Source organism: Dipodomys ordii, unplaced genomic scaffold, assembly GCF_000151885.1.
Source record: "Dipodomys ordii isolate 6190 unplaced genomic scaffold, Dord_2.0 Scaffold8, whole genome shotgun sequence".
NCBI lineage: Eukaryota > Metazoa > Chordata > Mammalia > Rodentia > Heteromyidae > Dipodomys > Dipodomys ordii.
In genome coordinates, this window is record NW_012267224.1 from 30,942,524 (window position 1) to 30,956,412 (window position 13,889).

A 13,889-nucleotide genomic window follows, 5' to 3' on the forward strand; every position below is an offset into this window, starting at 1 on the left:
ATATATATAAATATGTATGGTATATAGTACATTTATTATGTATAACACTATATATCTATCTCCCTCCCTCTGTCTCTCTCACACACACATTCATGCACACACACACACACGCACACACACACACATATATACACAGACAGAGACATCACATTTTCTTGATCCATTTGTCTACATTTATTCCTTTTAGGGGCATCTGTGCTGATTCTATTTCTTGGTTATGGTAAATAGTAGTACAATGATCATGATTGTGCTGGAAGCATTAATGTGGCCTTGTTTGTGTTTCATTGCTCAGGAATGGAATTTCTAGGTTACAGGTATCTCTTTCTTTGGTGTTTAGAAGAACCTACATACTGCTTTCTAGAATGGTTGAACAAGCTTACATTCCCAACCACAGTGTAATAAAGTCCCCTTCTGACCATATCCACACCAGCATTTTTATTGTTTGTTTTCTTGATAATGGCCCTTCTAACTGGGGTGAGGTAGATCTCAATATAGGGCCAGAAACCATGAAAATATTGCAGAAAGGTGTTGGGGAAACACTAGGGCTCCTAGGCATGGGTCAGAACTTTCTAAGATCCAGAACCACAAGGAACAAAAAAATACTGGACAAGCTAAATAGAAACCCCACAGAATGGAAGAAGATTTTTTCCAGCTATAAATCAGACAAAGGCATAATATTCAAATCATACTAGAGATAAAAAAATCCCAATAAAATAAATCCCCCCCCCAAAACTACAACCCAAGTAAAGAGAAATTAAAGAGGTTTCTGAGAATTTCTACAAGCTAGCCTGGGCTGAAAGGGAAACAGCTATGGAGTCTGTTTCTGGTGTTTTAGCCCAATAATTTTAGAGCAATTTGTTGTTCAGCACACAGAAACAAACCCAACCTTTAAAGAGGAAAATCTCAATTGAATGGCTTAGTAGATAAGGAAGAAGTAAATTCCTTAAAGTGAAATTTCTCGAAAGAAGTAAAAATGGCCAATAAACACATGAAGAAATGTAATATCTCCAGCAATAATGGTTTCTCATTCTCAATGATCCTTATTGTTACCAAATTCTAAAAAATATCCCTTAATACAAATATGTGCATTTAAATGCAATCCATGTATTTCACTATATTCAATGTATGTGTATATATGTGTATATTTCTGTATATGCACACATGTATGTGTGCTCACACATAATGATTATATCAAGAAAAAGTATTAGAAAAATTGACTTGTTACAAATTAAGATGGTAACTAATAATAAGTCTATTATTAAAAATATATATGAGCTGATCTTTCAAACAAATGACACAGTTTTGCATTTCATGGTAATTTTTTATGTATTTGTTTGACTCAGTGAAATATTTGGAGAACAAATGAAGATAAGGCAGTCATTAATCATATAATTAAAATATATTCATACTGAATATATAATATAATCAAGTATATATTATATATTATATTCATACTGAATATATAATATAATAAAAAAATATATTCATACTGAAAGGGTCCATCACATCCATCCCAGGGGACCATGAGAGGCAGGCAGGCAGGCACAAGAGAAAGATTATTACAAAATTTATTAGAGGAACCATATTTGCCCTGGAGATAGAGTGCATGGCAACCTCCAATATCTAGGTAGCAAATGGGTCTGGGGGTAGGAAGGGAGGTAGATGGGAGGTCAGGTAGATCTGGGCAGAGAGAGGGAGGGGCCAGATGTATGGCCGGAACTCTAGGGCAGGGAGGAGCTCAGGTCTGGGTGGAGCTAAGGACCAAAGGTGGGCATAATGCTTACACATACTATTATACCCTAGGAAAGGGGTAAATAATTCCTAGTGGAATTTTCACATGGGGGAAAGAAGATTGGAAGATACACTGTTTCATTAGGGAGGGGAAAAAAGACAAGGAAAACAGCATTTCAGTTAGATGCATTGAATTGGAAGAAATAGATTGAACAAATGAAAAGTCTGCAGAAAGGCTATTATTTTACATATTATATGTGTGAGGAAAGATATAGGATGCAATATTAATGATTCTGGAGCCTGGGAAATATGTTTTGAACTTTCTTTTACTATTAATAAAACTGTAAAAGTATGTATGTGCAAGAAGCTAACATTTTCAGAACTATATTTGAACAGCATACCATGTCAAATACATGAGAACTGAGACTGTCAGCAGCCAACTAGCAAGGTGACTGCTACCATATTCCGTTTACATGCCACCTGAACATTAAATTTAAATGCAGAATTTTATACATACAAAATTTATGTATACTGAATAAGTGACTAAATGTCTTTCTTGTAATACACAAAGTATTATTTAATTTCTATTGCTTAAAGCCAGGATGAATGTGTGAGACAAAGAAGAGAACTGTGGACTACTTTTCTGTAAATAAAATATAGCTGTGCGTATTCATTTATGTATTTGCAACTGTTGTTTTTACTCTATAATAGGAAAGTTGTGTAGTTGTTAGAGAATATGGAGCTATAGCATTGTCTTTTTAAAAGAAGGCCAGGAGTTTTTGATGGAACTGGAAATAATTTTAAAATATCAGTTTCAGAGAAACTCTGACATAGCACTATTTTTTAGATAAAATCACCTTCATGTGTGTCATGCATGAGAATCTCATGTGTTTCATGTATTTAATTTACATTTAAAGCATAATATAATCTGTAATTTATCTGTAATATAATATATAATCTGTAAATTATTGAGTCTATCTGTGATCTAACTTATAGGTTCTCTTTATTTTTAATGACTAAGATATTAAAGTTATTTTTAAAAGGTATCTAAAACTCATAGCTAATCTCAATCATCTTTTGCATCTAGAAGAAATTCCTTCCATCCAGCTAAGATTTTCTTCTTTAAAGGTTGGAGTCATCTCCTGGAGTGAACAAAAAGTTACCATAAAATTGACCAGTAAACCACCAGAAATAGATTCCATATCTGCCTCCCTTTCAATCCAGGCTAGCGTGTACAAAATTCTCAGAAATGTCATTTGTCTTTTGGAAATGTTTAGGGAAATCATGACATTAAGCACCCATTTTCTCCATAGCTTTTTAATGAACAGTACCATTTTTATTCACAGCTTCTACTGAGATTATTGTTTTATCCATTTTTGGGCTGTTGATTTCACTTGCTTACACATTACTTTAATAAACAGTTCAATTACAAGCCATAATCTGTTCCCAAGACATAATGTCTGCAGGGATTGTGATTTTCCATCATCAAACAATTGTTTCTTTTCACTTCATATATCATTGCTTTGGGAACTTAGTAAAAGTAACAAGCATAAACCATGATATATGTTTTATAATTGGCTTAGATATTGATTAAGCCAAACACCCAAGTTAATCATTGTCAATGTCTACCATTCAACACCAGAAAATAATCCAACCAAGTTCTCTACCACTTTCTTATCAGAATAGCTTGTTAGCCAGCTTAAAACTATGTTTTCTCCTCTCCTTCTAAGATCTCACTATAAAAAATATTTCTGTTTATATCTGTAACAAGTCTTTTTCATGAATATACATATTCTCTTAAATAGTAGAGCTTCAGTGTTCATTTTTCAGAGCCCTTAACAGAATAAACTTTAAGCATATATGTATGTCTGTGTATATATTTAAATATGTATATACATGTATGTGTACATATATTTGCACACATGAATATATGTACATATATAGGTGCATGTGTACATATCTGCACATATTTGTAAATATATGTATACATACTCATATATATATATATATAAAGATATGGTGCTGGGTGCTGGTGGCTCATGCCTGTAATCCTAGCTACTCAGGAGGCTGAGATCTGAGGATCAGGGTTCAAAGCAAGCCCAGGCAGGAAACTCCTTGAGACTCTTATCTCCAATAAACCATTAGAAAACCAGAAGTGGCGCTGTGTCTCAAGCTGTAGAGCACTCGCCTTGAGCTGAAAAGCTGAGGGACAGCGCCAAGGCCCAGAGTTCAAGCCCCACGACTGACAAAAAAAAAAAAAAGAAAGTTACTAGGTGCATACAGAAGAGAAACTTTAAATTTAGATATGATATCTTCATAGTTTTTATCTCTAAGGAAGAATATGAGTTCTATGGTGAGGTCATTACACTAAGTAAAGATGCTATTTCTGTCAATAGAAGACTTACTAAGGGTCAACCAGTGTCAGGATTATTTTTAACAGTCAGATGAAGCCAGACTCAATATTTAAAACTTTAGAAGTTGAATAAAATAATCTCCCAGTATGTTTAATAGGCTTCAAAGTCTGACTCCCATTTCTTTGTATTTATATATATATATATGTATAGATACACACATATATATATAGTACACACACATAATCATATATACATATATATATATAATATATATATAGATATAGATATATATCCAGGAATTTCACTGCAATGTGTTTAAACAGCGAAGTTAAAATTTGTGCCTAATTTTACAAAAAAAAATACAATCTTTTCTTATCATGATCTTACAAATATTCCAAGACTACTCATAAATTTTGAAATCATATTTTGCTCTTACTGAAAATTATCTTTGTATCTAACACTGTAATCTCTGCTTACCTGTGTGAGAAAGTTTTGAAGACTCTGGTTTTAAAACCAAAACGTTTATACACAATTTTTCTATAACTACAGAAAAGTTGGCTTTGCCAGCTTGGTGTAATAAAAGGTTAGCAGAAACTCAGAAACTCCACTACATGATTTTTTTTTTAATTTCCTCATTAAGTTGAGGACTTTCATCTTGCAATTTAAAGGACAATCTATTTGGCTTCTCTTTGGCATTGCCACCACCAATGAACTACTTCATACAAGCACTAGAATACTAAAACAGTCAGTCTGATAACTGGGAAAAATATGTGACCGATGACTGAGAAGGGAATAAAATGTCCTTAAAGAAACAGCTGCCCGATAAACATAAACAAGTGGGCTAAAGAGTTAAAGAGACACTTCTCTGAAGAGGAAATAAGAATGGCCAATAGATATGAAGAAATGTTCAATCTCTCTAGCCATAAAAGAAATGCAAATCAAAACAACATTGAGATACCATGTCACCACAATTAGAATGGCTATTATCAAGAAATCTAATAACAACAGATGCTGGATGGGATGTGGACAGAAGGGAACCTTACTGCATTATTGGTGGGAGTTTATACTTGTTCAACCACTTTGGAAAGCAGTATGGAGGTTCTTCAAAAGACTCCACATAGAGCTCCCCTATGAGCCAGCAATCCCACTTTTGGGCATTAACCCAAATGATCACAAACAAGACCATACTAAAATTACCAGTGAAACTGTGTTTATTGCAGCATTATTTACCAAAGTTAAGATATGGATCCAACCCAGATGTCCCTCAGTAGATGAATGCATCAAGAACTGTGGTATATATATATATATATATATATATATATATATATATATATATATATATATACACATACATACATACACACACACACACACACAATGGAATTCTATGCCTCCATCAGAAAGAATGACATCGCCACATTTCTTAAGAAATGCAAAGACTTGGATAAAATTATATTATTTGAAGTAAGCCAAACCCAAAGAAACATAGGTCCTATGGTTTCCCTGATTCGCAATAACTAGTATATGTCTGGGACAAGCAGAAAGGTCAAAAGCTATGTACATATGACCAGATAAGATGATGTTAAGTGAAATGAACCTCAAGATAGGGACACAAGTGGTTTTTTTTTCTTTCTTGCTATTGTTCTTAATGTATTTGTAATGTGCCATGTTATTTTTTTATTTCTTTGTTCCTCCCCCACGGTATAAGCCCTGCTTTCACTGTATTTGATGTTGGCCCTCTGCATCTTGTATATACACATCCCTAGCTTGGGGAGGGGAAGGGAAAACACAAAATTCTTAAATAGGGATACAAATTGACCCATTGTAACAATGAGATGTACAAGACACTATGTTGAAAAACGAACTTTACAACTTAGGGAGGTGAAGGAGGGGGGGTCTTGTAGTTGTGGAGGTAAGTAGGAGGGAAGGGATGATAGGGGAAAAACAAAGGAGGAGGTAACAATGCTTAATTGGAAATGTACTCATTATCTTGCTCCTGTAACTGTAATGCCTCTCTTCGGTATTTGTACAATTTAAAAAGTATTTTTAAAATAAATAAAATGTAGAGACACAGGACAAATAAGATGAATTCCCTCAGTTTGGATCTAGTTGGGAAATAAGAGATTTATTTATATTACATACACTGGCTCACAATTGAAAAGGTATGAATTATTAATTTCTAGAATTTCCCTCTTAATGTTTGTAGACTACAGTAACCTTAAGTAACTATCGAAAGCAGAGGTGCAGCAGTGGAGCTCACTGGACACTGATGGAAGTGAACTATATAACCCATGGGTGGAGACCGTATTAATAAAAATTTGGGAAAATATCTTAATTCATTCCTTAGGGCTATAACAAATTATCACAAAATTCATGATTTAAATAGCAGGCATTAGAGTGTCATACTTCTGAAGACTACAAGTTCAAAGTTAAGTTGTAAGGTCTGCCTTGGGCAGTGAAGACCCTGTGTAGACACCTCCCTACCCCTTAGCTAAGTTTCCTCCCAGTATCTGTGTTACCTAGGTAACTGGCACACTTGGAAGCAGTCAAATCCCCCTCCTGCTAGGTCACATTGTGGGCATCTCCTGGTCACATGCCTCCCATCTGGCTGCAAGAGGGTCCCAGGCCCTGAGGTCACATCAAGGTCCAATGTGGCCACACCTTTCTCCCACTTGGCCACACCTCTTCCTATCACTGGCCTAGATAAGACCTAGTCTGGGGGATGGGTAGATCCTTTCAGTCCTGCCTCTCCACCATGCAAGGCAAGTGGGGGAAGCATTCCATAAATACACTTCTTTTTTTGCCTGAATAACCCCTGGTGTTCTCTTCATCAGCTACTAAATAAAACTTACCTATTATACCTTACCTTACTAATATGCCTTACATATGTATTAATTGGGACTATAATCCTTCTGATGCATACAGAAGAGAATTCTTTTTGGTTTCTATGAGCTTCTGTTGGTTATTAGGAAGCTTCAATGTAATACTTGTGTATCTATGTGTCTATTCCCAAATAGTCTTCTTACTTTAAAACAAAAGTCATATAAGAAGCCAATTGTAATATGATACCATCTTAACTTTCTTGCAATTTCAATATTCTATTTCTAAATAAGGTCTTGTATAGTCAACTTTCCCCTCACCATAGCAATCACCTGAGGTAGTTAACTGTTAAAAATTATTAAGAATAGTTTTATATAGATTTGGAGGTTCCAATACATACTCTCTTAGCCATATGGTTTTCAGCCTTTCAAGGGTAGCACATTATGTCATGGGTGTACTTTACCAGCCAAGAAACTAAAAGTGAGAGAATGAGCTTGAGTTCTACAATTGTCATCAGGATTATAGCCCCACTGGCATAAATCTTATTCTAGAATCTACATCCAAAAGGTTTTCCATATCTGAATATCACTTTAATGGATTCCAAGCATCAATACAGGCACATTTGGAAGACAGTTGATATTCAAACTATAGAAGTCACAGTGACAGATTCTATGTAGGTGTGAAAGTTTTGGGACACTTCATCTCAGTACCATGGTTAATAAAAGTATGTTGAGAAAGCCATGGAAATACCATTTGGAGTTGCATAACTCTAAACTATTTAGCTTTCTCAGCAAAGAGAGGTAGGCAACTGTTAATAATCTCTTTTTAAAAATAATTTTACTTAATAATCTCTTTTTCCAAAGGAAAGATATTTCAGTCTCTTTTTTTTTTTTTTTTGGTCCTGTCATGGGCCTGAACTCTGGGCTTGGACGCTGTCCCTCAGCTCTTCAGCTCAAGGCTAGCGCTCTACACTTGAGCCACAGCACCACTTCTGGCTTTTTTCTTTTTGCTTATGAGGAATTGAACCCAGGGCCTCAAGCATGCAAGGCAAGCACTCTACTAGTGAGCCACCTTCCCAGCCCAGATATTTCAGTCTTTATGCTAGTCCTAAGTCATATTTAGGTTTTATTTTAAAAGCAAGACACCTGAAATAATGATTTAGCAGGATATGTATGTGGAAAAATAAATGGGAAAATCAATTTTACAGGATAATAGGCACCTGTAACAAAAAAAACCCTAAATTCCATACAAGGTAGGAGAACAATTATGATTCTAAATGCATCAATTAACATTGAGACATAAGCTTGATCAACCAAAACATAGGTATACAGTGCATCCTGTTCCCAACCTGCAACCCCCTTTTAGCAGAGGTTGCTGGCTTTAAGATGTGTTGCACTGTGCCAGTGGTCTTTGTGCAGACATCAGAATTTTGTTTCAGGTCTCTGTGACAACAGAGCCCCTTCTTTCTCAGTTGATAATGTTGGCACTGAAACATGAGGTAGCCTCATAGGTTACAAATCAAATCCCAATGCCAGTTGGATTGCAGAGTCATGAGACAGTCCTCCTGCAAAGAAATGAACTGGCATGTTGTGTGCTGGCCAGGCTGCCAATACTCTTGTCTTATTCCTATGTACTATTGTAAGTGATTTTATTATAATGTGTGACTGGTCACCTAGAGATTACACTCCCTTTCAAACTCATTCTATTGCAAAAGGAAAGAAAAAATATTCAATCTGTCATTCTGCATACACTCTAGAACTAAGGTATGCTAATGCATTAGGATATAACTAAAAACTAAAAGAATCATTTATGGTTATTTGGAATAGCATTCATCCATTTATTCACTTGTTCATTTTCTTAATTGTATGCCTACTGCCAGCTAACACAGTATATGAAGATGTTAAAAAATGCTTCTTTTAAAACGTAGTTCATTATCTTGCCCATGTAATTGTAACCCCTCTATACAGTATGTTCACAAAAAATTAAAATTAAATAAATAAAAAAATAAAACGTATAGTAATATAACAAATTTTATATCATAAGAATTTTAGCATATTTCTTTTATATACAAAACAGTATTAGTTATTTATTAATCTATGATAAATTAAAAGATCTGTATAGTCACATCCAACATGTGACCTAGCTAGGAACATGTAGCATTTTAATTTAGACTAAGTGTTTTATATGGAACATACAAACTGTATATAAACTAAACTATAACATAATAGTTTATATATATTTAGTTTATAATATATACATATTTATACAATACATATAGATAGCAATTTAAAATGCAGGACTGATATCCCCCCTATACAAAATAAAAATAACTTGCCTTTATCATAGTAATAGTTTGTTCAATATCAATTGAACCCTCAGAAAGGTCCACTTTATTGTCAATTTTAAAGAGAATTTTCATCTATAGTTGACAAACCATCCCTTGTTTAAAACTTAAAGCCTTCCTTGGAAACTCAAATATGCATAGGTTCAGTTCATCTATTTTCTTTTGTTTTTTTATGTTGTTTCAGGGATTGTATGTCATATCTCATCTTCAATTTGTTCCTTATTATTATAAAAGATCCAAAATAAATTTAGCTGGTGAACAGACCAAGTTGTTAATTAGCATGTTAAATTATCAAAATATGACAGTGAATATAAAATAGAAGTAACATACAATGTTAATTTATTGTCAGTGTCAAGACAAACAAACAGATGCTTAGTTCCTACAAGGAAATCCTGTATAGAAATACCTACATCTAACAGAGTTCCTTATATCTTGTTTTTTGTATTACACTAAGATACAGGCAGTTAGAAAGGTCATTTAAGAAGACTCCAACTCCCAGAAAGCTCAGCGGGGCCTCTTCAGGACCCAAGGAAACAGACCATGCCTTTTATGTTCCTACCCGACACACAGAGAAATGTTTCAAACTGGTCCACAGAAAAGCTGAAAACTGTTTCTGCATGTTTGGGTGCAGAATGAGGAGGCCAAGTGTGAGGTGACAGAAGTAAATAAGCTTGGTACAGAAGTATCTATTAGCAATCAAAAAGGCAAACTCATCTTCTTTTTAATGAATGAACATCAAATGGAAGTGGACAGATACCTCTAAATCAGGAGTAGAATAAGAACATGTGGAAATTGCCAATTCAGCTGGTGCAAATGGCATGAACAAACTGGCGATTAATGAAAGCCTTGCCCAATAGGAGCCTTACATAAATCTTTTAGCCTTAATGAAGGAAGAAAGAATGAATCTTCTAAGAGAAGCAATGGAAATTTACATCAACATCCTCAAAATGGAGTTCACACAAAGAATGATCTTGCCCACATTGAATGGAGTGTTGGAAGACCCAGTGGGGCAGCCAGCGCTGAAAACTGAGGTGTGCCAAGCTAAGCCTGGCTCCTTCAAAATCCCAGGCCAAACCTGAAGGTGTCCAACTCCTCACCTGTAGAATCACCCTCAGAGAAGCCCTCCTGATGTCACCAGAGGAGCTCAAGCCAGGGTTTACCACACAAGAGCTGGTTCAGGCCTTTAATTCATGCTCCTGCTGTGTTTGAAGAGACAAAGGTGGGATGTTCCATATGGTAGCAGCATGTCTGGGAAATTTGCATTTGTGATGATTCCTGAGAAACATATTGTAATGAAGTGGAGTTTTAAGGCTTGTTCAGATGCGTATTTTGCCACCATCACCTTGACAAGAACAGAGAAACTATGTATGGAAGACCACAGCGTACCTACCCCTGAGGAAGAGAAGATGCATCAGGGCTGGCAGTGGTATTACTTTCAAACAGATATTGGACTAGTACGTGTGCTTGTTCTAGAGCAGTGGAGCCTCCAGACGGCCTGCTCAACACTCAGTCGAGCCTGCTCCTGACAGATGCCTGTGGCTCAGAGTTGCACCATCTCAACAGCTGATTTGGACCCGGAGCCCTCCCTTCTACGGTACGGTACTTTGGGGTTTGTGCGTGTTTTCTCCTGGGTGGGGTACCAGGGTGATCCTCTCATATGTGCACATGCTATGTAAACACAGATTTTTAAAACTTTTTTATAAAGATGCAGGGTTAAACAGCAGCATTATCATTCACTCATGTAAATTTTTTTAAAGTACAAAAATAGGGGAAAATTCAGATCTTAATGAGAATCAGTACAGATTTCTCCAAGTTTATTAATCATCATAATCCAAAAATGCACAAGATTATCACCTTCAAAGTGAGATCAATCTGTCACACTCTATGTGTACATGTCCTCAGGTTAAATCTTTGTTCATACTTCCTAACATATAACCATAGAAATCTTTTCCATTTTAGTTCACAAAAGGCCTCTCTCTCTTTTTCTTTTCCTTTGAGGATGGCAATGCATCATAGGTAATGGCAAGGACAAAAGAAAAAGTAAAGGATACGAAATAATGGACCCTATTTCAGAACAAGTGATTAACTTCTTCAGTTGAAAGGAGGCCAGACATATGAAAATGTAATTCCAGCCCTCCTATTTCATGTGGTTGTCATACAAAAGAAGGAACTTTTGATGGCAATTGAACACTCAGAGTGAAATCAACTTGTATTATCTTAATTTAGCATATTTACTAATTTGATGTCAGGATGGCCTCAGGCTAAACTTTGTAGCACCAGATTGGATCCTTCTGAGTTTTCTGACTAGCAGGGTTTCTTTTAGTATCTCATTATTACATTTGAAATTAACATTCAAAACAATGGCACAGACTATGTTTGGAATTCCAATTTATCTCTTTTACTAAATAGGGATTTATTATATTTATTTGTAAGAAAAGTGAATTTTATTACTCTAGATTGCTTAATATTAATAAATATTATTATATAACAATGGTGAGAGACTATTTGTATTCCTATATGAAATTATGTGAATTATCCTTAACATTTCTATTTTCTTTCTGCTAATTTTATATGCAATATGTCTCTAATTATAGCTACGAATATAGGTAATCCTTAGAAGAGTTACACTTTTTTAATAAAGCTTCCATGTATTCCTTTTTTGCAAATGATTAATTATCTTCCATCTTTATAGTTATTATTCAGTTGTGAATATTTGGCTTTTCATTATATTTATACATAAGTTATGGCTTTAAAATGCAAATTTTATCAATCTAAATTCCAGCAACTACCAAACTTTTCACAAAGAGATTGTCAGTAATTATCTATAGTTAGGCAATCACATAATGCATTAACAGTAAATTACTTCCTATACTTCTTTTCAGACTGTATTTATTTTTTTATGTGAAAATACCGTACAGAGGGGTTACAATTACAAGAGCAAGGAATTGAGTACATTTTTAAATTTCGTATCAAGCATTGTTGCCTATTCCTTTGTTTCCCTTTACCTTCCTTTCCCATTCCCCCTCCATGCACTCCCACCAAAGTTGTAAAGTTTGTTTTTTGACATAATGTCTTGTACATCTCATTGTTGTAATGGGCCCACGTGTATTCCTATTTAAACGATTTGTTGTTTCCCTTCCCCACCACAAATTATACCACTATCAAATACTGTGAAAACAGGGGTTATACCATGGGGGAGGGACATACAAAGCAACAAAGAAATCATCTTATAAATATGTTAGACACAATAGCAAGAAAGAAAAACCATTTGAGTCTTTAACTTGGGGTTCATATCACTTAACATCAACTTATCTGACCGTTTCTGCTTGTCTCAAATATATACTAGTTAATGCAAATACGGGAAACCATGGGACCTATGTTTCTTTGCACCTGGCTTACTTCACTTAATATAATTTTTTCCAAGTCTTTACCTTTCCTAAGAAAAATTCCTTCTGTTAGAAGCATAGAATTCCATTGTGTATATATTCCACATTTTCTTGATCCATTCATCTACTGAGGGACATCTGGGTTGGTTCCATATCTTAGCTATGGTAAATAATGCAGCAATAAACAGTTGTGCTGGTAGCTTTAGTATGGTCTTGTTTGTGATAATTCAGGTAAATGCCCAAAACTGGGATGCTGGGTCATATGGGAGCTCTATGTGGAGTCTTTTGAAGATCCTCCATACTACTTTCCAAATTGGTTGAACAAGTTTACACTCCCACCAACAATGCAGTAGGGTTCCCTTCTGTCCACATCCCCTCCAGCATCTGTTGTTATTAGAGTTCTTGATGATAGCCATTCTAACTGGGGTGAGGCAATATTTCAATGTTGTTTTGATTTGCATTTCTTTTATGACTAGGGAGGTTGAACATTTTTTCATGTGTCTATTGGCCATTCTTATTTCCTCTTTAGCCCACTTATGTATTGGTCCGTTGTTTCTTTGAGGATTTGTTGTTGGGAGGTTTAATTTTTTGAGTTCCAGGTATATTTTAGATATGAAGCACTTGTCCATTGTATGGCTACTGAAGATCTTCTCCCAATATGTGGGCTTTCCCTTTGCCGTGCAGAAGCTCTGAAATTTCATTCAATCCCATTTGTCCAAATTTCTTTGATTTGTTTCTCTTTTCAGACTTTAATTCTTATTTTAATGATTTATATAAGACTTTCCCAGGAAAATATTAAATATACACAGTGATAATAGCTATATTTTCCTTTTTTTGTTGTTAAAGATGTGATGTTTACATTTACTTATTCAATATATTTCCTATATATCATTAATTAATAATGCTTGTAAAGTTATGGAAGTTTTCTCCTTGTTTTAATCTGTTGTGCACATATTTTAATTTTATCATACCAATTTTGCTGTGTGGTTTCAATCATGTTTCCTCTACATTTATATTGTCAATGTACTAAATCATAACACAGTCATTTGTGTTTCTAATCTTAAACCATTTCTGTGTTAATGTATGAGCTCAATTTACATAAGAATTAGTATATATTTAAGATACTGATAATACCTAACTGCTATAATTTTGTACAGAACTCTTGCATAGATGCCTATAACCTTGCCAATAATTTTTAAGTAATTTATTTGTTATGTGGCATACGGCCTTTCTGCTGCCTCCTCTGAATTCCTT

The 13,889-nt window shown here is 34.8% G+C and overlaps 1 pseudogene; it reads left to right on the plus strand.

The window, feature by feature from the left end:
* The first annotated feature begins 9,789 nt into the window (after window positions 1-9,789).
* Window positions 9,790-10,775, plus strand: LOC105980202 (annotated as a pseudogene).
* Window positions 10,776-13,889: the final 3,114 nt, after the last annotated feature.